Below are 27,025 nucleotides of genomic sequence, written 5' to 3'. Positions count from 1 at the left end.
CAAGAGGTACGGGGATCGATACACCGCATTTCCAATTTATTTTTATCCTCACAACTCACCAATATATTTGATTATTATTTTTAATTTTTAAATGTAATTTATTACAACAATTACTATCTTAATTAACAAATGGGGATGTAGTTCAAATGGAAGTGTGCTCGGTTAGCATGCGAGAGGTACGGGGTTCAAAACCCCACATTACCAACTTATTGTTATCCTCAGAACTCGCTAATATAATTTAGGGTGTTTTGATCTTTTCTGGAATTTTTTATTTTCTTTGATTTTTATTTATTCTTTTTAATGTCTTACAACATTTACTATTATAATAATCAAATGGGGATGTATCTCAAATGGTAGAGCGCTCGCTTTGCATGCGAGAGGTACGTGGTTCGATTCCCCGCATCTCCAAATTACTTTTTTCCCCATAAGTCATCAATATATTTTAGGGTGTTTTGATATTTTCAATAATTTCTTATTTTCTTTCATATTTAATTATTATTTTTAATTTGCTACAACAATTTTTTTCACAATTAGCTAATGGGCATTTTGATCAAACGGAGGAATGCTCGCTCTACATGCAAGAGGCACGGGGATCGATACCCCGTATCTCAAAATTATTTTTATCTTCACAACTCACCAATATGTTTTAAGGTGTTTAGATCTTTTCAGGAATTTATTATTTTTCTTCATATACATTTACTATTTTAAATTTTTTTGGTTTAATTTATTACAACAATTACCATCATAATTAACAAATGGGGACGTAGCTGAAATGGTAGAGTGCTTGCTTTGCTTGCAAGAGGTACGAGGCTCGATACACCGCATTTCCAAATTATTTGTATCCTCACAATTCACCAATATATTTAGAGTATTTTGATTTTTTCTACAAATTTCTTCTTTTCTTTCATTTTTATTTTTTTACTTTTTTTAGGTTTAATTTATTATAACGATTACTATCATAGTTAAGAAATGGGGATGTATCACAAATGGTAGATTGCTCGATTAGGTTATTAGAGGTACGTGGTTCGATACATGCATTTCCAAATCATTATTGTCCTCACAACTCTCCAATATATTTTATGGTGTTTTGATCTTTTTATGAAATTCTTATTTTCTTTTTTATTCATTTATTATTTTTAATTTCTAATTTTAACTTATTACAAAAATTACTATCATAATTAATGATTGGGGACGTAGCTCAAATAGTAGAGCTCTTGCTTTGCATACAAGAGGTTCGAGGTTCGTTACCCCCCATCAGAAAATTATTTTTATACTCTCAACTCACCAATATGTTTTAGGGTGTTTTGATATTTTGGGGAATTTATTATTTTCTTTTATTTATTTTTGTTATTTATTATTTTTTAATTTTTAATTTTAATTTATTATAAATTTCACTATCATAATTAAGGAATGGGGACGTAGCTCATATAGTAGACTGCTCGCTTTGCATGTGAGAGTTTCGATCTTCGATACCCCGCATCTCATAGTTATTTTTATCCTCCCAACTCATCAATATATTTTAGAGTGTCTTGATCTTCTTAATAATTTCTTATTTTCTTTGATTTTTCTTTATTATTTTTAATTTTTTGGTTTTAATTTATTATAACAATTACCATCATAATTAACAAATGGGGATGTAGCTTAAATGGTAGAGCGCTTGTTTTGCATGCGAGAGGTATGGGTTTCGGTACACTGCATCTCCAAATTATTTTTATCGTCACAAATGAACAATATATTTTAGGGTGATTTGATATTTTCAGGAATTTCTTATTCTCTTTCATTCTTCTTTATTATTTTGAATTTATCAAATTTTAATATATTACAACAATTACTATCTTAATTATCAAATGGGGATGTAGCTGAATTGGTAGAGCGCTCGCTTAACATGCGAGATGTACGAGCTTCAATACCCCGCATCACTAAAATATTTTTACCTCACAACTCAGCAATAAAATTTAGGGTGTTTTAATAATTTTCAAGAATTTCTTATTTTCATTCATATTTATTTATTATTTTTAATTTTTAATTTTACTGTATTGAAACAATTATTATCATATATAACAAATGGGTATGTAGCACAAACCGTAGAGTGCCCGCTTTGCATGTTAATGGTACGGGGTTCGATACCACGCATTTCTAAATTAATTTTATCCTCACAACACATCAATATATTTCAGGGTGTTTTGTCCTTTTCAGGAATTTCTTATTTTCTTTCATTTGTATTTACTATTCTTTAACTTATTACAACAATTACTCTCATTATTAACAAATGGGGATGTAGAACAAACGGTAGAATGCTTGATTTCACCAATATATGTTATGGTGTGTTGAACTCTTCTGCATTTCTTATTTTCATTAATATTTATTTATTATTTTTAATTTTTAATTTTAATTTATTACAACAATTAATTTTATAATTAACAACTGGGGATGTAGCTCGAACGGTAGCGCGCTTACTTTGCATTCAAGGGGTACGTGGATCGATACATTGCATTTCCAAATTATTTTTATCCTCATCACTCACCAATATATTTTAGGGTGTTTTTAAACTTTACAAGAATATCTTATTTTCTTTCATTTTTATTTATTATTTTTAATTTTTAATTTTTTGTATTACAACAACAACTTTCATAACTAACAAATGGGGATGTAGCCAAACAGTAGAGGACTCGCATTGCATGTTAGAAGTATGGGGTTCGATAAACCGCATTTCCAAATTATTTTTTTCCTGACAAATCACCAATATATTTTAAGGTGTTTTGATCTTTTTAGGAATTTCTTATTTTCTTTCATATTCATTTATTATTCTTAATTTTTAATTTTAATTCATTAATACAATTACATTCATAATTAACAAACGGGGGCGTAGCTCAAACGGTAGAGCGCTTGCTTTGCAAACGAGAGGTACGGGGTTCGATACCCCGCATCACCAACTTATTGTTATCCTCAGAACTCGCTAATATATTTTAGGGTGTTTTGATCTTTTCTGGAATTTTTTATTTTCTTTGATTTTTATTTATTCTTTTTAATGTCTTACAACATTTACTATTATAATAGTCAAAAGGGGATGTAGCTCAAATGGTAGAGCGCTCGCTTTGCATGCGAGAGGTACGGGGTTCGATACCCCGCATCTCCAAATTACTTTTATCCTCATAAGTCATCTATATATTTTAGGGTATTTTGATATTTTCAGGCATTTCTTATTTTCTTTCATATTTAATTATTATTTTTAATTCATTACAACAATTTTTATCACAATTAGCAAATGGTCATTTTGCTCAAATGGAGGAACGCTCGCTCTTCCTGCAAGTGGTATGGGGATCAATATCCCGTATCTCTAAATTATTTTTATCTTAACAATTCACCAATATGTTTTAAGGTGTTTTGATCTTCTCAGGAATTTATTATTTTTTTCATTTACATTTATTATTTTAATTTTTTTTGGTTTAATTTATTACATCATTACCATCATAATTAACAAATGGGAACGTAGCTGAAACGGTAGAGTGCTTGCTTTGCTTGCAAGAGGTACGAGGCTCGATACACCTCATTTTCAAATTATTTTTATCCTCACAATTCAACAATATATTTTAGAGTATTTTTATCTTTTCTACAAATTTCTTCTTTTCTTTCATTTTTATTTTTTATTTTTTATTAGGTTTAGTTTATTATAACGATTACTATCATAGATAACAAATGGGTATGTAGCACGAACCATAGAGTGCCCGCTTTGCATGTTAGTGGTACGGGGTTCGATACCCTGCATTTCTAAATTATTTTTATCCTCACAACACATCAATATATTTCAGGGTGTTTTGACCTTTTCAGGAATTTCTTATTTTCTTTCATATGTATTTACTATTTTTAAACTTATTACAACAATTACTCTCATTATTAACAAATGGGGATGTAGCTCAAACGGTAGAATGCTTGCTATGCATGCGAGAGGTACATCAACCGATACTCCGCATCTCCAAATTGTTTTTATCTTCACAATTCACCAATATATGTTAAGGTGTGTTGAACTTTTATGGAATTTCTTATTTTTTTAATATTTATTTATTAATTTTAATTTTTAATTTTAATTTATTACAACAATTACTTTCATAATTAACAACTGGGGATGTAGTTCGAACGGTAAAGCGCTTACTTTGCATTCAGGGGGTATGCGGATCGATACATTGCATTTCCAAATTATTTTTATCCTCACAACTCACCAATCTATTTTAGTGTGTTTTTAAACTTTACAATAATATCTTATTTTCTTTCGTTTTTATTTCTTATTTTTAATTTTTAATTTTTTTTATTACAACAGCAACTATCATAACTAACAAATGGGGATGTAGCAAAAATAGAAGAGGGCTCGCTTTGATTGTTAGAAGTATGGGGTTCGATAAACCGCATTTCGAAATTATTTTTATCCTGACAACTCACCAATATATTTTAGGTGTTTCGATTTTTTAGGAATTTCTTATTTTCATTCATATTCATTTATTATTTTTAATTTTTAATTTTAATTTATTAATGCAAATACAATCATAATTAACAAACGGGGGCGTAGCTCAAACTGTAGAGCGCTTGCTTTGCAAGCAAGAGGTACGGGGATGGATAAACCGCATCTCCAAATTGTTTTTATCCTCACAACTGACCAATATATTTCAGGGTGTTTTGATGTTTTCAGGAAATTCTAATTTTCTATCATTTTTATTTATCCTTTTAAAAATTTTCGGTTTAGTTTATTATAACGATTATTATGATAATGAACAAATGGGGATGTTGCTCAAACGTTAGAGCGCTTGCTTTGCATGCAAGAGGTACGGGGATCGATACACCGCATTTCAAATTTATTTTTATCCTCACAACTCACCACTATATTTGATTATTATTTTTTAATTTTAAGTGTAATTTATTACAACAATTACTATAATAATTAACAAATGGGGATGTAGCTCAAATGGAAGAGTGCTCGCTTAGCATGCGAGAGGTACGGGGATCGATACCCCGCATCTCCAACTTATTGTTATCCTCAGAACTCGCTAATATATTTTAGGTTGTTTTGATCTTTTCTGGAATTTTTTATTTTCTTTGATTTTTATTTATTCTTTTCAATGTTTTACAACATTTACTATTATAATAATCAAATGGGGATGTAGCTCAAATGGTAGAGTGCTCGCTTTGCATGTGAGAGGTACGGGGTTCGATACCCCGCATCTCCAAATTGTTTTTATCCTCACAACTGACCAATATATTTCAGGGTGTTTTGATGTTTTCAGGAATTTCTTATTTTCTTTCATATGTATTTATTATTTTTAAACTTATTACAATAATTACTCTCATTATTAACAAATGGGGATGTAGCTCAAACGGTAGAATGCTTGCTATGCATGCGAGAGGTACATCAACCGATACTCCGCATCTCCAAATTGTTTTTATCTTCACAATTCACCAATATATGTTAAGGTGTGTTGAACTTTTATGGAATTTCTTATTTTTTTAATATTTATTTATTAATTTTAATTTTTAATTTTAATTTATTACAACAATTACTTTCGTAATTAACAACTGGGGATGTAGCTCGAACGGTAAAGCGCTTACTTTGCATTCAAGGGGTACGTGGATCGATACATTGCATTTCCAAATTATTTTTACCCTCACAACTCACCAATATATTTTAGGGTGTTTTTAAACTTTTCAAGAATATCTTATTTTCTTTTGTTTTTATTTATTATTTTTAATTTTTAATTTTTTGTATTACAACAGCAACTATCATAACTAACAAATGGGGATGTAGCAAAAATAGAAGAGGGCTCGCTTTGCATGTTAGAAGTATGGGGTTCGATAAACCGCATTTTGAAATTATTTTTATCCTCACAACTCACCAATATATTTTAGGTGTTTCGATTTTTTAGGAATTTCTTATTTTCATTCATATTCATTTATTATTTTTATTTTTTATTTTTAATTTACTAAAACAATTACAATCATTATTAACAAACGGGGTCGTAGCTCAAACGGTAGAGCGCTTGCTTTGCAAGCAAGAGGTACGAGGATGGATAAACCGCATCTCCAAATTGTTTTTATCTTCACAACTGACCAATATATTTTAGGGTGTTTTGAAGTTTTCAGGAAATTCTAATTTTCTATCATTTTTATTTATTATTTTAAATTTTTTCGGTTTAGTTTATTATAACGATTATTATCATAATGAACAAATGGGGATGTTGCACAAACGTTAGAGCGCTTGCTTTGCATGCAAGAGGTACGGGGATCGATACACTGCATTTCCAAATTATTTTTATCCTCACAACTCACCAATATATTTGATTATTATTTTTAATTTTTAGGTGTAATTTATTACAACAATTACTATCTTAATTAACAAATGGGGATGTAGCTCAAATGAAAGAGTGCTCGCTTAGCATGCGAGAGGTACGGGGTTCGGTACCCCGCATCTCCTACTTATTGTTATCCACACAACTTGCTAATATATTTTAGGGTGTTTTGATCTTTTCTGGAATTTTTTATTTTTTTGATTTTTATTTATTCTTTTTAATGTTTTACAACATTTACTATTATAATAATCAAATGGGGATGTAGCTCAAATGGTAGATCCCTCGCTTAGCATGTGAGAAGTACGGGGTTCGATACCCCACATCTCCAACTTATTGTTATCCTCAGAACTCGCTAATATATTTTAGGGTGTTTTGATCTTTTCTGGAATTTTTTATTTTCTTTTATTTTTATTTATTCTTTTTAATGTCTTACAACATTTACTATTATAATGATCAAATGGGGATGTAGCTCAAATGGTAGAGCACTCGCTTTGCATGCGAGAGGTACGGGGTTTGATACCCCGCATCTCCAAATTACTTTTATCCCCATAAGTCATCAATATATTTTAGGGTGTTTTGATATTTTCAGGCATTTCTTATTTTCTTTCATATTTAATTATTATTTTTATTTTGCTACAACAATTTTTTTCACAATTAGCAAATGGGCATTTTGATCAAACGGAGGAATGCTCGCTCTACATGCAAGAGGATCGGGGATCGATACCCCGTATCTCAAAATTATATTTATCTTCACAACTCACCAATATGTTTTAAGGTGTTTAGGTCTTTTCAGGAATTTTTTTTTTTTTTCATATACATTTACTATTTTAATTTTTTTTTGGTTTAATTTATTACAACAATTACCATCATAATTAACAAATGGGGACGTAGCTGAAATGGTAGAGTGCTTGCTTTGCTTGCAAGAGGTACGAGGCTCAATACACCGCATTTCCAAATTATTTGTATCCTCACAATTCACCAATATATTTAGAGTATTTTGATTTTTTAAACAAATTTCTTCTTTTCTTTCATTTTTATTTTTTTCTTTTTTTTAGGTTTAATTTATTATAATGATTACTATCATAGTTAAAAATGGGGATGTATCACAAATGGTAGATTGCTCGATTTGGTTATTAGAGGTTCACTATCATAATTAAGGAATGGGGACGTAGCTCAAATAGAAGACTGCTCGCTTTGCATGCGAGAGTTTCGATCTCCGATACCCCGCATCTCAAAGTTAATTTTATCCTCCCAACTCACCAATATATTTTAGAGTTTTTTGATCTTTTTAAGGATTTCTTATTTTCTTTGATTTTTCTTTGTTATTTTTAATTTTTTAGTTTTAATTTATTATAACAGTTACTATCATAATTAACAAATCGGGAAATAGTTCAAATGGTAGAGCGCTCGCTTAGCATGCGAGAGGTACGGGGTTCGAAACCCCACATCTCCAACTTATTGTTATCCTCAGAACTAGCTAATATATTTTAGGGTGTTTTAATAATTTTCAAGAATTTCTTTTTTCTTTCATATTTATTTATTATTTTTAATTTCTAATTTTATTGTATTGCAACAATTATTATCAGAGATAACAAATGGGTATGTAGCACGAACCGTAGAGTGCCCGCTTTGCATGTTAGTTGTACGGGGTTCGATACCCTGTATTTCTAAATTATTTTTATCTTCACAACACATCAATATATTTCAGGGTGTTTTGACCTTTTCAGGAATTTCTTATTTTCTTTCATATGTATTTATTATTTTTTTTACTTATTAAAACAATTATTCTCATTATTAACAAACGGGGATGTTGCTCAAACGTTAGACCGCTTGCTTTGCATGCAAGAGGTACGGGGATCGATACACCGCATTTCCAATTTATTTTTATCCTCACAACTCACCAATATATTTGATTATTATTTTTAATTTTTAAATGTAATTTATTACAACAATTACTATAATAATTAACAAATGGGGATGTAGCTCAAATGGAAGAGTGCTCGCTTAGCATGCGAGAGGTACGGGGATCGATACCCCGCATCTCCAACTTATTGTTATCCTCAGAACTCGCTAATATATTTTAGATTGTTTTGATCTTTTCTGGAATTTTTTATTTTCTTTGATTTTTATTTATTCTTTTCAATGTCTTACAACATTTACTATTATAATAATCAAATGGGGATGTAGCTCAAATGGTAGAGCGCTCGCTTTGCATGCGAGAGGTACGGGGTTCGACACCCCGCATCTCCAAATTGTTTTTATCCTCACAACTGACCAATATATTTCAGGGTGTTTTGATGTTTTCAGGAAATTCTAATTTTCTATCATTTTTATTTATTCTTTTAAAATTTTTCGGTTTAGTTTATTATAACGATTATTATCATAATGAACAAATGGGGATGTTGCTCAAACGTTAGAGCGCTTGCTTTGCATGCAAGAGGTACGGGGATCGATACACCGCATTTCCAATTTATTTTTATCCTCACAACTCACCAATATATTTGATTATTATTTTTAATTTTTAAATGTAATTTATTACAACAATTACTATAATAATTAACAAATGGGGATGTAGCTCAAATGGAAGAGTGCTCGCTTAGCATGCGAGAGGTATGGGGATCGATACCCCGCATCTCCAACTTATTGTTATCCTCAGAACTCGCTAATATATTTTAGGTTGTTTTGATCTTTTCTGGAATTTTTTATTTTCTTTGATTTTTATTTATTCTTTTCAATGTCTTACAACATTTACTATTATAATAATCAAATGGGGATGTAGCTCAAATGGTAGAGCGCTCGCTTTGCATGCGAGAGGTACGGGGTTCGACACCCCGCATCTCCAAATTGTTTTTATCCTCACAACTGACCAATATATTTCAGGGTGTTTTGATGTTTTCAGGAAATTCTAATTTTCTATCATTTTTATTTATTCTTTTAAAATTTTTCGGTTTAGTTTATTATAACGATTATTATGATAATGAACAAATGGGGATGTTGCTCAAACGTTAGAGCGCTTGCTTTGCATGCAAGAGGTACGGGGATCGATACACCGCATTTCCAATTTATTTTTATCCTCACAACTCACCAATATATTTGATTATTATTTTTAATTTTTAAATGTAATTTATTACAACAATTACTATAATAATTAACAAATGGGGATGTAGCTCAAATGGAAGAGTGCTCGCTTAGCATGCGAGAGGTATGGGGATCGATACCCCGCATCTCCAACTTATTGTTATCCTCAGAACTCGCTAATATATTTTAGGTTGTTTTGATCTTTTCTGGAATTTTTTATTTTCTTTGATTTTTATTTATTCTTTTCAATGTCTTACAACATTTACTATTATAATAATCAAATGGGGATGTAGCTCAAATGGTAGAGCGCTCGCTTTGCATGCGAGAGGTACGGGGTTCGACACCCCGCATCTCCAAATTGTTTTTATCCTCACAACTGACCAATATATTTCAGGGTGTTTTGATGTTTTCAGGAAATTCTAATTTTCTATCATTTTTATTTATTCTTTTAAAATTTTTCGGTTTAGTTTATTATAACGATTATTATGATAATGAACAAATGGGGATGTTCCTCAAACGTTAGAGCGCTTGCTTTGCATGCAAGAGGTACGGGGATCGATACACCGCATTTCCAATTTATTTTTATCCTCACAACTCACCACTATATTTGATTATTATTTTTTATTTTTAAGTGTAATTTATTACAACAATTACTATAATAATTAACAATTGGGGATGTAGCTCAAATGGAAGAGTGCTCGCTTAGCATGCGAGAGGTACGGGGATCGATACCCCGCATCTCCAACTTATTGTTATCCTCAGAACTCGCTAATATATTTTAGGTTGTTTTGATCTTTTCTGGAATTTTTTATTTTCTTTGATTTTTATTTATTCTTTTCAATGTCTTACAACATTTACTATTATAATAATCAAATGGGGATGTAGCTCAAATGGTAGAGCGCTCGCTTTGCATGCGAGAGGTACGGGGTTCGACACCCCGCATCTCCAAATTGTTTTTATCCTCACAACTGACCAATATATTTCAGGGTGTTTTGATGTTTTCAGGAAATTCTAATTTTCTATCATTTTTATTTATTCTTTTAAAATTTTTCGGTTTAGTTTATTATAACGATTATTATCATAATGAACAAATGGGGATGTTGCTCAAACGTTAGAGCGCTTGCTTTGCATGCAAGAGGTACGCGGATCGATACACCGCATTTCCAATTTATTTTTATCCTCACAACTCACCAATATATTTGATTATTATTTTTAATTTTTAAATGTAATTTATTACAACAATTACTATCTTAATTAACACATGGGGATGTAGTTCAAATGGAAGTGTGCTCGCTTAGCATGCGAGAGGTACGGGGTTCGAAACCCCACATTACCAACTTATTGTTATCCTCAGAACTCGCTAATATATTTTAGGGTGTTTTGATCTTTTCTGGAATTTTTTATTTTCTTTGATTTTTATTTATTCTTTTTAATGTCTTACAATATTTACTTTTATAATAATCAAATGGGGATGTAGCTCAAATGGTAGAGCGCTCGCTTTGCATGCGAGAGGTACGGGGTTCGATACCCCGCATCTCCAAATTACTTTTATCCCCATAAGTCATCAATATATTTTAGGGTGTTTTGATATTTTCAATAATTTCTTATTTTCTTTCATATTTAATTATTATTTTTAATTTGCTACAACAATTTTTTTCACAATTAGCAAATGGGCATTTTGATCAAACAGAGGAATGCTCGCTCTACATGCAAGAGGCACAGGGATCGATACCCCGTATCTCGAAATTATTTTTATCTTCACAACTCACCAATATGTTTTAAGGTGTTTAGATCTTTTCAGGAATTTATTATTTTTCTTCATATACATTTACTATTTTAAATTTTTTTGGTTTAATTTATTACAACAATTACCATCATAATTAACAAATGGGGACGTAGCTGAAATGGTAGAGTGCTTGCTTTGCTTGCAAGAGGTACGAGGCTCGACACACCGCATTTCCAAATTATTTGTATCCTCACAATTCACCAATATATTTAGAGTATTTTGATTTTTTCTACAAATTTCTTCTTTTCTTTCATTTTTATTTTTTTTATTTTTTTAAGTTTAATTTATTATAACGATTACTATCATAGTTAAGAAATGGGGATGTATCACAAATGGTAGATTGCTCGATTTGGTTATTAGAGGTACGTGGTTCGATACATGCATTTCCAAATCATTTTTGTCCTCACAACTCTCCAATATATTTTATGGTGTTTTGATCTTTTCAGGAAATCCTTATTTTCTTTTTTATTCATTTATTATTTTTAATTTCTAATTTTAACTTATTACAAAAATCACTATCATAATTAATGATTGGGGACGTAGCTCAAATAGTAGAGCTCTTGCTTTGCATACAAGAGGTTCGAGGTTCGTTACCCCCCATCAGAAAATTATTTTTATACTCTCAACTCACCAATATGTTTTAGGGTGTGTTGATATTTTGGGGAATTTATTATTTTCTTTTATTTATTTTTGTTATTTATTATTTTTTAATTTTTAATTTTAATTTATAATAAATATCACTATCATAATTAAGGAATGGGGACGTAGCTCATAAAGTAGACTGCTCGCTTTGCATGTGAGAGTTTCGATCTTCGATACCCCGCATCTCATAGTTATTTTTATCCTCCCAACTCATCAATATATTTTAGAGTGTCTTGATCTTTTTAAGAATTTCTTATTTTCTTTGATTTTTCTTTATTATTTTTAATTTTTTGGTTTTAATTTATTATAACAATTACCATCATAATTAACAAATGGGGATGTAGCTTAAATGGTAGAGCGCTTGTTTTGCATGCGAGAGGTATGGGTTTCGGTACACTGCATCTCCAAATTATTTTTATCGTCACAAATGAACAATATATTTTAGGGTGATTTGATATTTTCAGGAATTTCTTATTTTCTTTCATTCTTATTTATTATTTTGAATTTATCAAATTTTAATATATTACAACAATTACTATCTTAATTATCAAATGGGGATGTAGCTGAATTGGTAGAGCGCTCGCTTAACATGCGAGATGTACGAGCTTCAATACCCCGCATCTCTAAAATATTTTTACCTGACAACTCAGCAATAAAATTTAGGGTGTTCTAATAATTTTCAAGAATTTCTTATTTTCATTCATATTTATTTATTATTTTCAATTTTTAATTTTACTGTATTGAAACAATTATTATCATAGATAACAAATGGGTATGTAGCACAAACCGTAGAGTGCCTGCTTTGCATGTTAATGGTACGGGGTTCGATACCACGCATTTCTAAATTATTTTTATCCTCACAACACATCAATATATTTCGGGGTGTTTTGTCCTTTTCAGGAATTTCTTATTTTCTTTCATTTGTATTTACTATTCTTTAACTTATTACAACAATTACTCTCATTATTAACAAATGGGGATGTAGCACAAACGGTAGAATGCTTGCTTTCACCAATATATGTTATGGTGTGTTGAACTCTTCTGCATTTCTTATTTTCTTTAATATTTATTTATTATTTTTAATTTTTAATTTTAATTTATTACAACAATTACTTTCGTAATTAACAACTGGGGATGTAGCTCGAACGGTAGCGCGCTTACTTTGCATTCATGGGGTACGTGGATCGATACATTGCATTTCCAAATTATTTTTATCCTCACCACTCACCAATATATTTTAGGGTGTTTTTAAACTTTACAAGAATATCTTATTTTCTTTCATTTTTATTTATTATTTTTAATTTTTAATTTTTTGTATTACAACAGCAACTTTCATAACTAACAAATGGGGATGTAGCCAAACAGAAGAGGACTCGCTTTGCATGTTAGAAGTATGGGGTTCGATAAACCGCATTTCCAAATTATTTTTTTCCTGACAAATCACCAATATATTTTAAGGTGTTTTGATCTTTTTAGGAATTTATTATTTTCTTTCATATTCATTTATTATTCTTAATTTTTAATTTTAATGCATTAATACAATTACATTCATAATTAACAAACGGGGGCGTAGCTCAAACGGTAGAGCGCTTGCTTTGCATGCGAGAGGTACGGGGTTCGATACCCCGCATCACCAACTTATTGTTATCCTCAGAACTCGCTAATATATTTTAGGGTGTTTTGATCTTTTCTGGAATTTTTTATTTTCTTTTATTTTTATTTATTCTTTTTAATGTCTTACAACATTTACTATTATAATAGTCAAATGGGGATGTAGCTCAAGTGGTAGAGCGGTCGCTTTGCATGCGAGAGGTACGGGGTTCGATACCCCGCATCTCCAAATTACTTTTATCCTCATAAGTCATCTATATATTTTAGGGTATTTTGATATTTTCAGGCATTTCTCATTTTCTTTCATATTTAATTATTATTTTTAATTTATTACAACAATTTTTATCACAATTAGCAAGTGGTCATTTTGCTCAAATGGAGGAACGCTCGCTCTACATGCAAGAGGTATGGGGATCGATACCCCGTATTTCTAAATTATTTTTATCTTAACAACTCACCAATATGTTTTAAGGTGTTTTGATCTTTTCAGGAATTTATTATTTTTTTCATATACATTTATATTTAAATTTTTTTTTGGTTTAATTTATTACATCATTACCATCATAATTATCAAATGGGGACGTAGCTGAAACGGTAGAGTGCTTGCTTTGCTTGCAAGAGGTACGAGGCTCGATACACCGCATTTCCAAATTATTTTTATCCTCACAATTCAACAATATATTTTTGAGTATTTTTATCTTTTCTACAAATTTCTTCTTTTCTTTCATTTTTATTTTTTATTTTAAAATTTTTCGGTTTAGTTTATTATAACGATTATTATCATAATGAACAAATGGGGATGTAGCACGAACCGTAGAGTGCCCGCTTTGCATGTTAGTGGTACGGGGTTCGATACCCTGCATTTCTAAATTATTTTTATCCTCACAACACATCAATATATTTCAGGGTGTTTTGACCTTTTCAGGAATTTCTTATTTTCTTTCATATGTATTTACTATTTTTTAACTTATTACAACAATTACTCTCATTATTAACAAATGGGGATGTAGCTCAAACGGTAGAATGCTTGCTATGCATGCGAGAGGTACAACAACCGATACTCTGCATCTCCAAATTGTTTTTATCTTCACAATTCACCAATATATGTTAAGGTGTGTTGAACTTTTCTGGAATTTCTTAGTTTCTTTAATATTTATTTATTATTTTTAATTTTTAATTTTAATTTATTACAACAATTACTTTCGTAATTCACAACTGGGGATGTAGCTCGAACGGAAAAGCTCTTACTTTGCATTCAAGGGGTACGTGGATCGATACATTGTATTTCCAAATTATTTTTATCCTCACAACTCACCAATATTTTTTAGTTTGTTTTTAAACTTTACAAGAATATCTTATTTTCTTTCATTTTTAATTTTTAATTTTTTGAATTACAACAACAACTATCATAACTAACAAATGGGGATGTAGCAAAAATAGAAGAGGGCTCGCTTTGCATGTTACAAGTATGGGGTTCAATAAACCGCATTTCCAAATTATTTTCATCCTGACAACTCACCAATATATTTTAAGGTATTTTGATCTTTTTAGGAATTTCTTATTTTCTTTCATATTCATTTATTATTTTTATTTTTTATTTTTAATTTACTAAAACAATTACAATCATAATTAACAAACGGGGGCGTAGCTCAAACGGTAGAGCGCTTGCTTTGCAAGCAAGAGGTACGGGGATGGATAAACCGCATCTCCAAATTGTTTTTATCTTCACAACTGACCAATATATTTTAGGGTGTTTTGAAGTTTTCAGGAAATTCTAATTTTCTATCATTTTTATTTATTATTTTAAATTTTTTCGGTTTAGTTTATTATAACGATTATTATCATAATGAACAAATGGGGATGTTGCACAAACGTTAGAGCGCTTGTTTTGAATGCAAGAGGTACGGGGATCGATACACTGCATTTCCAAATTATTTTTATCCTCACAACTAACCAATATATTTGATTATTATTTTTAATTTTTAGGTGTAATTTATTACAAAAATTACTATCTTAATTAACAAATGGGGATGTAGCTCAAATGAAAGAGTGCTCGCTTAGCATGCGAGAGGTACGGGGTTCGGTACCCCGCGTCTCCTACTTGTTGTTATCCACACAACTTGCTAATATATTTTAGGGTGTTTTGATCTTTTCTGGAATTTTTTATTTTCTTTGATTTTTATTTATTCTTTTTAATGTCTTACAACATTTACTATTATAATAATCAAATGGGGATGTAGCTCAAATGGTAGAGCGCTCGCTTAGCATGTGAGAAGTACGGGGTTCGATACCCCGCATCTCCAACTTATTGTTATCCTCAGAACTCGCTAATATATTTTTGGGTGTTTTGATCTTTTCTGATATTTTTTATTTTCTTTGATTTTTATTTATTCTTTTTAATGTCTTACAACATTTACTATTATAATGATGAAATGGGGATGTAGCTCAAATGGTAGAGCGCTTGCTTTGCATGCGAGAGGTATGGGGTTCGATACCCCGCATCTCCAAATTACTTTTATCCACATAAGTCATCAATATATTTTAGGGTGTTTTGATATTTTCAATAATTTCTTATTTTCTTTCATATTTAATTATTATTTTTAATTTGCTACAACAATTTTTTTCACAATTAGCAAATGGGCATTTTGATCAAACGGAGGAATGCTCGCTCTACATGCAAGAGGCACGGGGATCGATACCCCGTATCTCAAAATTATTTTTATCTTCACAACTCACCAATATGTTTTAAGGTGTTTAGGTCTTTTCAGGAATTTATTATTTTTTTTTCATATAAATTTACTATTTTAAATTTTTTTTTGGTTTAATTTATTACAACAATTACCATCATAACTAACAAATGGGGGCGTAGCTGAAATGGTAGAGTGCTTGCTTTGCTTGCAAGAGGTACGAGGCTCAATACACTGCATTTCCAAATTATTTGTATCCTCACAATTCACCCATATATTTAGAGTATTTTGATTTTTTCTACAAATTTCTTCTTTTCTTTCATTTTTATTTTTTTCTTTTTTTTAGGTTTAATTTATTATAACGATTACTATCATAGTTAAAAATGGGGATGTATCACAATTGGTAGATTGCTCGATTTGGTTATTAGAGGTACGTGGTTCGATACATGCATTTCCAGTTCATTTTTGTCCTTACAACTCTCCAATATATTTTATGGTGTTTTGATCTTTTCAGGAAATAGTTATTTTCTTTTTTATTCATTTATTATTTTTAATTTCTAATTTTAACTTATTATAAAAATTACTATCATAATTAATGATTGGGGACGTAGCTCGAATTATTTGTATCCTCACAATTCACCAATATATTTTAGAGTATTTTGATCTTTTCTAGAAATTTCTTATTTTCTTTCATTTTTATTTTTTCTTTTTTTTAGGTTTAATTTATTATAACGATTACTATCATAGTTAAGAAATGGGGATGTAGCACAATTGGTAGATTGCTCGGTTTGCTTGATAGAGGTACGTGGTTCGATATATGCATTTCCAAATCATTTTTGTCCTCACAACTCGCCAATATATTTTATGGTGTTTTGATGTTTTCAGGAATTTCTTATTTTCTTTCTTATTCATTTATTATTTTTAATTTCTAATTTTAATTTATTACAAAAATTACAATCATAAATAACGATTGGGGACGTAGCTCAAATAGTAGAGCTCTTGCTTTGCATGCAAGAGGTTCGAGGTTCGTTACCCCCCATCTGAAAATTATTTTTATACTCTCAACTCACCAATATGTTTTAGGGTGTTTTGATCTTTTGGGTAATTTATTATTTTCCTTTATTTTTATTTGTTATATTTTAATATTAATTTATTATAAATATCACTATCATAATTAAGGAATGGGGACGTAGCTCAAATAGTAGACTGCTCGCTTTGCATGCGAGAGTTTCGATCTCCGATACCCCGCATCTCAAAGTTAATTTTATCCTCCCAACTCACCAATATATTTTAGAGTTTTTTGATCTTTTTAAGGATTTATTATTTTCTTTGATTTTTCTTTGTTATTTTTAATTTTTTAGTTTTAATTTATTATAACAGTTACTATCATAATTAACAAATCGGGAAATAGTTCAAATGGTAGAGCGCTCGCTTAGCATGCGAGAGGTACGGGGTTCGAAACCCCACATCTCCAACTTATTGTTATCCTCAGAACTCGCTAATATATTTTAGGGTGTTTTAATAATTTTCAAGAATTTATTTTTTCTTTCATATTTATTTATTATTTTTAATTTCTAATTTTATTGTATTGCAACAATTATTATCATAGATAACAAATGGGTATGCAGCACGAACCGTAGAGTGCCCGCTTTGCATGTTAGTGGTACAGGGTTCGATACCCTGTATTTCTAAATTATTTTTATCTTCACACCACATCAATATATTTCAGCGTGTTTTGACCTTTTCAGGAATTTCTTATTTTCTTTCATATGTATTTATTATTATTTTTTACTTATTAAAACAATTATTCTCATTATTAACAAATGGGGATGTAGCTCAAACGGTAGAATGCTTGCTATGCATGCGAGAGGTACATCAACCGATACTCCGTATCTCCAAATTGTTTTTATCTTCACCATTCACCAATATATGTTAAGTTGTGTTGAACCATTCTGGAATTTCATTTTTTTTTAATAATTATTTATTAATTTTAATTTTTAATTTTAATTTATTACAACAATTACTTTCGTAATTAACAACTGGGGATGTAGCTCGAACGGTAAAGCGCTTACTTTGCATTCATGGGGTATGTGGATCGATACATTGCATTTCCAAATTATTTTTATCCTCACAACTCACCAATCTATTTTAGTGTGTTTTTAAACTTTACAAGAATATCTTATTTTCTTTCGTTTTTATTTCTTATTTTTAAATTTTAATTTTTTTATTACAACAGCAACTATCATAACTAACAAATGGGGATGTAGCAAAAATAGAAGAGGGCTTGCTTTGCAAGCAAGAGGTACGGGGATGGATAAACCGCATCTCCAAATTGTTTTTATCCTCACAACTGACCAATATATTTCAGGGTGTTTTGATGTTTTCAGGAAATTCTAATTTTCTATCATTTTTATTTATTCTTTTAAAATTTTTCGGTTTAGCTTATTATAACGATTATTATCATAATGAACAAATGGGGATGTTGCTCAAACGTTAGAGCACTTGCTTTGCATGCAAGAGGTACGGGGATCGATACACCGCATTTCCAACTTATTTTTATCCTCACAACTCACCAATATGTCTGATTATTACTTTTAATTTTTAAATGTAATTTATTACAACAATTACTATCTTAATTAACAAATGGGGATGTAGTTCAAATGGAAGTGTGCTCGCTTAGCATGCGAGAGGTACGGGGTTCGAAACCCCACATTACCAACTTATTGTTATCCTCAGAACTCGCTAATATATTTTAGGGTGTTTTGATCTTTTCTGGAATTTTTTATTTTCTTTGATTTTTATTTATTCTTTTTAATGTCTTACAACATTTACTATTATAATAATCAAATGGGGATGTAGCTCAAATGGTAGAGCGCTCGCTTTGCATGCGAGAGGTACGGGGTTCGATACCCCGCATCTCCAAATTACTTTTATCCCCATAAGTCATCAATATATTATAGGGTGTTTTGATATTTTCAATAATTTCTTATTTTCTTTCATATTTAATTATTATTTTTAATTTGCTACAACAATTTTTTTCACAATTAGCAAATGGGCATTTTGATCAAACGGAGGAATGCTCGCTCTACATGCAAGAGGCAAGGGGATCGATACCCCGTATCTCAAAATTATTTTTATCTTCACAACTCACCAATATGTTTTAAGGTGTTTAGATCTTTTCAGGAATTTATTAGTTTTCTTCATATACATTTACTATTTTAAATTTTTTTGGTTTAATTTATTACAACAATTACCATCATAATTAACAAATGGGGACGTAGCTGAAATGGTAGAGTGCTTGCTTTGCATGCAAGAGGTACGAGGCTCGATACACCGCATTTCCAAATTATTTGTATCCTCACAATTCACCAATATATTTAGAGTATTTTGATTTTTTCTACAAGTTTCTTCTTTTCTTTCATTTTTATTTTTTTTATTTTTTTAGGTTTAATTTATTATAACGATTACTATCATAGTTAAGAAATGGGGATGTATCACAAATGGTAGATTGCTCGATTTGGTTATTAGAGGTACGTGGTTCGATACATGCATTTCCAAATCATTTTTGTCCTCACAACTCTCCAATATATTTTATGGTGTTTTGATCTTTTCAGGAAATCCTTATTTTCTTTTTTATTCATTTATTATTTTTAATTTCTAATTTTAACTTATTACAAAAATTACTATCATAATTAATGATTGGGGACGTAGCTCAAATAGTAGAGCTCTTGCTTTGCATACAAGAGGTTCGAGGTTCGTTATCCCCCATCAGAAAATTATTTTTATACTCTCAACTCACCAATATGTTTTAGGGTGTGTTGATATTTTGGGGAATTTATATTTTAGAGTTTTTTGATCTTTTTAAGGATTTATTATTTTCTTTGATTTTTCTTTGTTATTTTTAATTTTTTAGTTTTAATTTATTATAACAGTTACTATCAGAATTAACAAATCGGGAAGTAGTTCAAATGGTAGAGCGCTCGCTTAGCATGCGAGAGGTACGGGGTTCGAAACCCCACATCTCCAACTTATTGTTATCCTCAGAACTCGCTAATATATTTTAGGGTGTTTTAATAATTTTCAAGAATTTCTTATTTTCATTCATATTTATTTATTATTTTCAATTTTTAATTTTACTGTATTGAAACAATTATTATCATAGATAACAAATGGGTATGTAGCACAAACCGTAGAGTGCCTGCTTTGCATGTTAATGGTACGGGGTTCGATACCACGCATTTCTAAATTATTTTTATCCTCACAACACATCAATATATTTCGGGGTGTTTTTTCCTTTTCAGGAATTTCTTATTTTCTTTCATTTGTATTTACTATTCTTTAACTTATTACAACAATTACTCTCTTTATTAACAAATGGGGATGTAGCACAAACGGTAGAATGCTTGCTTTCACCAATATATGTTATGGTGTGTTGAACTCTTCTGCATTTCTTATCTTCTTTAATATTTATTTATTATTTTTAATTTTTAATTTTAATTTATTACAACAATTACTTTCGTAATTAACAACTGGGGATGTAGCTCGAACGGTAGCGTGCTTACTTTGCATTCAAGGGGTACGTGGATCGATACATTGCATTTCCAAATTATTTTTATCCTCACCACTCACCAATATATTTTAGGGTGTTTTTAAACTTTACAAGAATATCTTATTTTCTTTCATTTTTATTTATTATTTTTAATTTTTAATTTTTTGTATTACAACAGCAACTTTCATAACTAACAAATGGGGATGTAGCCAAACAGAAGAGGACTCGCTTTGCATGTTAGAAGTATGGGGTTCGATAAACCGCATTTCCAAATTATTTTTTTCCTGACAAATCCCCAATATATTTTAAGGTGTTTTGATCTTTTTAGGAATTTCTTATTTTCTTTCATATTCATTTATTATTCTTAATTTTTATTTTAATTCATTAATACAATTACATTCATAATTAACAAACGGGGGCGTAGCTCAAACGGTAGAGCGCTTGCTTTGCATGCGAGAGGTACGGGGTTCGATACCCCGCATCACCAACTTATTGTTATCCTCAGAACTCTCTAATATATTTTAGGGTGTTTTGATCTTTTCTGGAATTATTTATTTTCTTTGATTTTTATTTATTCTTTTTAATGTCTTACAACATTTACTATTATAATAGTCAAATGGGGATGTAGCTCAAATGGTAGAGCGCTCGCTTTGCATGCGAGAGGTACGGGGTTCGATACCCTGCATCTCCAAATTACTTTTATCCTCATAAGTCATCTATATATTTTAGGGTATTTTGATATTTTCAGGCATTTCTTATTTTCTTTCATATTTAATTATAATTTTTAATTTATTACAACAATTTTTATCACAATTAGCAAATGGTCATTTTGCTCAAATGGAGGAATGCTCGCTCTACATGCAAGAGGTATGGGGATCGATACCCCGTATTTCTAAATTATTTTTATCTTAACAACTCACCAATATGTTTTAAGGTGTTTTGATCTTTTGAGGAATTTATTATTTTTTTCATATACATTTATTATTTTATTTTTTTTTGGTTTAATTTATTACATCATTACCATCATAATTAACAAATGGGGATGTAGCTGAAACGGTAGAGTGCTTGCTTTGCTTGCAAGAGGTACGAGGCTCGATACACCGCATTTCCAAATTATTTTTATCCTCACAATTCAACAATATATTTTAGAGTATTTTTATCTTTTCTACAAATTTCTTCTTTTCTTTCATTTTTATTTTTTATTTTTTATTAGGTTTAGTTTATTATAACGATTACTATCATAGATAACAAATGGGTATGTAGCACGAACCGTAGAGTGCCCGCTTTGCATGTTAGTGGTACGGGGTTCGATACCCTGCATTTCTAAATTATTTTTATCCTCACAACACATCAATATATTTTTGGGTGTTTTGACCTTTTCAGGAATTTCTTATTTTCTTTCATATGTATTTACTATTTTTTAACTTATTACAACAATTACTCTCATTATTAACAAATGGGGAAGTAGCTCAAACGGTAGAATGCTTGCTATGCATGCGAGAGGTACAACAACCGATACTCCGCATCTCCAAATTATTTTTATCTACACAATTCACCAATATATGTTAAGGTGTGTTGAACTTTTCTGGAATTTCTTAGTTTCTTTAATATTTATTTATTATTTTTAATTTTTAATTTTAATTTATTACAACAATTACTTTCGTAATTCACAAATGGGGATGTAGCTCGAACGGTAAAGCGCTTACTTTGCATTCAAGGGGTACGTGGATCGATACATTGTATTTCCAAATTATTTTTATCCTCACAACCCACCAATATTTTTTAGTTTGTTTTTAAACTTTACAAGAATATCTTATTTTCTTTCATTTTTAATTTTTAATTTTTTGAATTACAACAACAACTATCATAACTAACAAATGGGGATGTAGCAAAAATAGAAGAGGGCTCGCTTTGCATGTTACAAGTATGGGGTTCAATAAACCGCATTTCCAAATTATTTTCATCGTGACAACTCACCAATATATTTTAAGGTATTTTGATCTTTTTAGGAATTTCTTATTTTCTTTCATATTCATTTATTATTTTTATTTTTTATTTTTAATTTACTAAAACAATTACAATCATAATTAACAAATGGGGGCGTAGCTCAAACGGTAGAGCGCTTGCTTTGCAAGCAAGAGGTACGGGGATGGATAAACCGCATCTCCAAATTGTTTTTATCTTCACAACTGACCAATATATTTTAGGGATTTTGAAGTTTTCAGGAAATTCTAATTTTCTATCATTTTTATTTATTATTTTAAATTTTTTCGGTTTAGTTTATTATATTATCATAATGAACAAATGGGGATGTTGCACAAACGTTAGAGCTCTTGCTTTGAATGCAAGAGGTACGGGGATCGATACACTGCATTTCCAAATTATTTTTATCCTCACAACTCACCAATATATTTGATTATTATTTTTAATTTTTAGGTGTAATTTATTACAACAATTACTATCTTAATTAACAAATGGGGATGTAGCTCAAATGAAAGAGTGCTCGCTTAGCATGCGAGAGGTACGGGGTTCGGTACCCCGCGTCTCCTACTTATTGTTATCCACACAACTTGCTAATATATTTTAGGGTGTTTTGATCTTTTCTGGAATTTTTTATTTTCTTTGATTTTTATTTATTCTTTTTAATGTCTTACAACATTTACTATTATAATAATCAAATGGGGATGTAGCTCAAATGGTAGAGCGCTCGCTTAGCATGTGAGAAGTACGGGGTTCGATACCCCGCATCTCCAACTTATTGTTATCCTCAGAACTCTTTAATATATTTTAGGTGTTTTGATCTTTTCTGATATTTTTTATTTTCTTTGATTTTTATTTATTCTTTTTAATGTCTTACAACATTTACTATTATAATGATCAAATGGGGATGTAGCTCAAATGGTAGAGCGCTTGTTTTGCATGCGAGAGGTACGGGGTTCGATACCCCGCATCTCCAAATTACTTTTATCCCCATAAGTCATCAATATATTTTAGGGTGTTTTGATATTTTCAATAATTTCTTATTTTCTTTCATATTTAATTATTATTTTTAATTTATTACAACAATTTTTTTCACAATTAGCAAATGGGCATTTTGATCAAACGGAGGAATGCTCGCTCTACATGCAAGAGGCACGGGGATCGATACCCCGTATCTCAAAATTATTTTTATCTTCACAACTCACCAATATGTTTTAAGGTGTTTAGGTCTTTTCAGGAATTTATTATTTTTTTTCATATTAATTTATTATTTTAAATTTTTTTTTGGTTTAATTTATTACAACAATTACCATCATAATTAACAAATGGGGGCGTAGCTGAAATGGTAGAGTGCTTGCTTTGCTTGCAAGAGGTACGAGGCTCAATACACTGCATTTCCAAATTATTTGTATCCTCACAATTCACCCATATATTTAGAGTATTTTGATTTTTTCTACAAATTTCTTCTTTTCTTTCATTTTTATTTTTTTCTTTTTTTTAGGTTTAATTTATTATAACGATTACTATCATAGTTAAAAACGGGGATGTATCACAATTGGTAGATTGCTCGATTTGGTTATTAGAGGTACGTGGTTCGATACATGCATTTCCAGTTCATTTTTGTCCTTACAACTCTCCAATATATTTTATGGTGTTTTGATCTTTTCAGGAAATAGTTATTTTCTTTTTTATTCATTTATTATTTTTAATTTCTAATTTTAACTTATTATAAAAATTACTATCATAATTAATGATTGGGGACGTAGCTCGAATTATTTGTATCCTCACAATTCACCAATATATTTTAGAGTATTTTGATCTTTTCTAGAAATTTCTTATTTTCTTTCATTTTTATTTTTTATTTTTTTTAGGTTTAATTTATTATAACGATTACTATCATAGTTAATAAATGGGGATGTAGCACAAATGGTAGATTGCTCGCTTTGCTTGATAGAGGTACGTGGTTCGATATGTGCATTTCCAAATCATTTTTGTCCTCACAACTCGCCAATATATTTTATGGTGTTTTGATGTTTTCAGGAATTTCTTATTTTCTTTCTTATTCATTTATTATTTTTAATTTCTAATTTTAATTTATTACAAAAATTACAATCATAAATAACGATTGGGGACGTAGCTCAAATAGTAGAGCTCTTGCTTTGCATGCAAGAGGTTCGAGGTTCGTTACCCCCCATCTGAAAATTATTTTTATACTCTCAACTCACCAATATGTTTTAGGGTGTTTTGATCTTTTGGGTAATTTATTATTTTCCTTTATTTTTATTTGTTATATTTTAATATTAATTTATTATAAATATCACTATCATAATTAAGGAATGGGGACGTAGCTCAAATAGTAGACTGCTCGCTTTGCATGTGAGAGTTTCGATCTCCGATACCCCGCATCTCAAAGTTAATTTTATCCTCCCAACTCACCAATATATTTTAGAGTTTTTTGATCTTTTTAAGGATTTATTATTTTCTTTGATTTTTCTTTGTTATTTTTAATTTTTTAGTTTTAATTTATTATAACAGTTACTATCATAATTAACAAATCGGGAAGTAGTTCAAATGGTAGAGCGCTCGCTTAGCATGCGAGAGGTACGGGGTTCGAAACCCCACATCTCCAACTTATTGTTATCCTCAGAACTCGCTAATATATTTTAGGGTGTTTTAATAATTTTCAAGAATTTATTTTTTCTTTCATATTTATTTATTATTTTTAATTTCTAATTTTATTGTATTGCAACAATTATTATCATAGATAACAAATGGGTATGCAGCACGAACCGTAGAGTGCCCGCTTTGCATGTTAGTGGTACAGGGTTCGATACCCTGTATTTCTAAATTATTTTTGTCTTCACAACACATCAATATATTTCAGCGTGTTTTGACCTTTTCAGGAATTTCTTATTTTCTTTCATATGTATTTATTATTATTTTTTACTTATTAAAACAATTATTCTCATTATTAACAAATGGGGATGTAGCTCAAACGGTAGAATGCTTGCTATGCATGCGAGAGGTACATCAACCGATACTCCGCATCTCCAAATTGTTTTTATCTTCACCATTCACCAATATATGTTAAGGTGTGTTGAACCATTCTGGAATTTCATTTTTTTTTAATAATAAGCGCTTACTTTGCATTCATGGGGTATGTGGATCGATACATTGCATTTCCAAATTATTTTTATCCTCACAACTCACCAATCTATTTTAGTGTGTTTTTAAACTTTACAAGAATATCTTATTTTCTTTCATTTTTATTTCTTATTTTTAATTTTTAATTTTTTTATTACAACAGCAACTATCATAACTAACAAATGTGGATGTAGCAAAAATAGAAGAGGGCTTGCTTTGCAAGCAAGAGGTACGGGGATGGATAAACCATATCTCCAAATTGTTTTTATCCTCACAACTGACCAATATATTTCAGGGTGTTTTGATGTTTTCAGGAAATTCTAATTTTTTATCATTTTTATTTATTCTTTTAAAATTTTTCGGTTTAGTTTATTATAACGATTATTATCATAATGAACAAATGGGGATGTTGCTCAAACGTTAGAGCGCTTGCTTTGCATGCAAGAGGTACGGGGATCGATACACCGCATTTCCAATTTATTTTTATCCTCACAACTCACCAATATGTCTGATTATTATTTTTAATTTTTAAATGTAATTTATTACAACAATTACTATCTTAATTAACAAATGGGGATGTAGTTCAAATGGAAGTGTGCTCGCTTAGCATGCGAGAGGTACGGGGTTCGAAACCCCACATTACCAACTTATTGTTATCCTCAGAACTCGCTAATATATTTTAGGGTGTTTTGATCTTTTCTGGAATTTTTTATTTTCTTTGATTTTTATTTATTCTTTTTAATGTCTTACAACATTTACTATTATAATAATCAAATGGGGATGTAGCTCAAATGGTAGAGCGCTCGCTTTGCATGCGAGAGGTACGGGGTTCGATACCCCGCATCTCCAAATTACTTTTATCCCCATAAGTCATCAATATATTATAGGGTGTCTTGATATTTTCAATAATTTCTTATTTTCTTTCATATTTAATTATTATTTTTAATTTGCTACAACAATTTTTTTCACAATTAGCAAATGGGCATTTTGATCAAACGGAAGAATGCTCGCTCTACATGCAAGAGGCACGGGGATCGATACCCCGTATCTCGAAATTATTTTTATCTTCACAACTCACCAATATGTTTTAAGGTGTTTAGATCTTTTCAGGAATTTATAATTTTTCTTCATATACATTTACTATTTTAAATTTTTTTGGTTTAATTTATTACAACAATTACCATCATAATTAACAAATGGGGGCGTAGCTGAAATG

General features: G+C 30.2%; 9 non-coding genes across 9 annotated transcripts; all 9 read left to right on the top strand.

The window, feature by feature from the left end:
- Positions 1–3,063: 3,063 nt before the first annotated feature.
- Positions 3,064–3,136, top strand: TRNAA-UGC (transfer RNA alanine (anticodon UGC)). Its single transcript has one exon. It is a non-coding gene; the product is annotated as a tRNA-Ala (tRNA).
- Positions 3,137–8,509: 5,373 nt separating this feature from the next.
- On the top strand, positions 8,510–8,582 carry TRNAA-UGC (transfer RNA alanine (anticodon UGC)). Its single transcript has one exon. It is a non-coding gene; the product is annotated as a tRNA-Ala (tRNA).
- Positions 8,583–9,101: 519 nt separating this feature from the next.
- On the top strand, positions 9,102–9,174 carry TRNAA-UGC (transfer RNA alanine (anticodon UGC)). Its single transcript has one exon. It is a non-coding gene; the product is annotated as a tRNA-Ala (tRNA).
- Positions 9,175–9,693: 519 nt separating this feature from the next.
- Positions 9,694–9,766, top strand: TRNAA-UGC (transfer RNA alanine (anticodon UGC)). The gene has a single exon. It is a non-coding gene; the product is annotated as a tRNA-Ala (tRNA).
- Positions 9,767–10,285: 519 nt separating this feature from the next.
- TRNAA-UGC (transfer RNA alanine (anticodon UGC)) lies at positions 10,286–10,358 on the top strand. The gene has a single exon. It is a non-coding gene; the product is annotated as a tRNA-Ala (tRNA).
- Positions 10,359–10,877: 519 nt separating this feature from the next.
- TRNAA-UGC (transfer RNA alanine (anticodon UGC)) lies at positions 10,878–10,950 on the top strand. The gene has a single exon. It is a non-coding gene; the product is annotated as a tRNA-Ala (tRNA).
- Positions 10,951–18,985: 8,035 nt separating this feature from the next.
- Positions 18,986–19,058, top strand: TRNAA-UGC (transfer RNA alanine (anticodon UGC)). The gene has a single exon. It is a non-coding gene; the product is annotated as a tRNA-Ala (tRNA).
- A 2,245-nt stretch (positions 19,059–21,303) lies between these two features.
- Positions 21,304–21,376, top strand: TRNAA-UGC (transfer RNA alanine (anticodon UGC)). The gene has a single exon. It is a non-coding gene; the product is annotated as a tRNA-Ala (tRNA).
- A 5,209-nt stretch (positions 21,377–26,585) lies between these two features.
- On the top strand, positions 26,586–26,658 carry TRNAA-UGC (transfer RNA alanine (anticodon UGC)). Its single transcript has one exon. It is a non-coding gene; the product is annotated as a tRNA-Ala (tRNA).
- The last annotated feature ends 367 nt before the right edge of the window (positions 26,659–27,025 follow it).

Source organism: Nelumbo lutea, chromosome 2 (genome assembly GCF_056320005.1).
Source record: "Nelumbo lutea isolate HS-2025 chromosome 2, American lotus-T2T, whole genome shotgun sequence".
Classification (NCBI taxonomy): Eukaryota; Viridiplantae; Streptophyta; class Magnoliopsida; order Proteales; family Nelumbonaceae; genus Nelumbo; species Nelumbo lutea.
Note: the sequence above shows the minus strand (reverse complement) of the source record. Positions and strands in the feature narration are given on the sequence as shown.